This window comes from Mustela nivalis (assembly GCF_964662115.1).
Source record: "Mustela nivalis genome assembly, contig: HAP1_SCAFFOLD_616, whole genome shotgun sequence".
NCBI lineage: Eukaryota > Metazoa > Chordata > Mammalia > Carnivora > Mustelidae > Mustela > Mustela nivalis.
This window is the reverse complement of record NW_028136046.1, coordinates 45,433-46,694: the sequence shown is the minus strand read 5'-3', so window position 1 is coordinate 46,694 and position 1,262 is coordinate 45,433.

The following is a 1,262-nucleotide window of genomic DNA, read 5'->3' as shown; positions in this document are numbered from 1 at the left end:
TAGGAGAAGGAAAGGAAAAATGAAGTGGGGGCATTGGAGGGGGAAATGAAACATGAAAAACTATGGACTCCAAGAAACAAACTGAGGGTTTTAAAGATGAGAAGGATGTGGGGATGTGTGAGCCTGGTGATGGGTATTAAGGAGGGCACATATTGCATGGGGCACTGGGTGTTTTACACAAACAATGAATCATGGAACACTACTTCAAAAACTAATGATGTATTGTATGGTAACTAACATAACATAATTTAAAAAAAAAAGGAGGGGGACAATACCTAACACTCAATCTTTGTTAGTTTTTTGTTTACCTCCTTTTAAGAGTAAGCTCATTAGTGGTTTTTTGTTTGTTTGTTTGTTTTTGTCTCAACTAAAAGAAGAAAAATAATACACATTATTTTGAAAACTTTTTGAACAGTGTACAAACGTTAGTCAAGTCCACAATGTCTCATCTCTTCTTCCTCCTAACATGGCTAAGTTGAAAAACCCTTTATCTGGGAAAAGATCATTCTCCTGCCACCTTGTGTAAGATTTTGGCTTTAGCTTAGATTATCCTTTCTTTCCTTTTCTGAAAATAAGTTGAAAATATTAATAGCCTCAGTTTCTTCTTCCAAAATATGACTGCTTCTTTACCAAGTGCAAAAGCAACTCATTTTGACCATAGTAAACAGCTTGGACCTACTTTTTTTGGCTCACTGTTTTAGTGAGACAAGTGGAGTGAAGATGACACACCATTTCTAAAAGTATTCATAATTGGTAGACCATACTTCTAACTTGAAGTTTTGTTGCCATTAAACTACGACCAGAATCGCTATAATTACAGAGGTAAATTCTTTATATTTACTATATTTGAAATTACCATATAATACCAAAACAAAATTATGATTATGTGAAGAGTCTGTAATATTAAGAAGATGACTTTGAAATTATTGCTTATCTAAATGAAATTTCCCATTTTATAATCTTGTATAAGCTTCCGTTGTCATTTCCTATTTAAAATCTATTGGAAGGCACTCTTATTTTCCCTTAAGTGGGAAGTCAAATGTGGAACAAATTCATCCCAAAGGAACTGATTCTATATTCCACTGAAGACCAGGTGGCTTCCATGTGGCATTTTGCCTCTTGCATATTGTTCATTTCCTACAACAAATGGGGGTATGCTCTTTAGTAAACTAATTCAACTCAATTAGAGACATTGTCTTCAAGGGATAACATCATAGAGACTAGAATCAGAATCATACTTTTGGGAAAATTGGGCCCAGGTT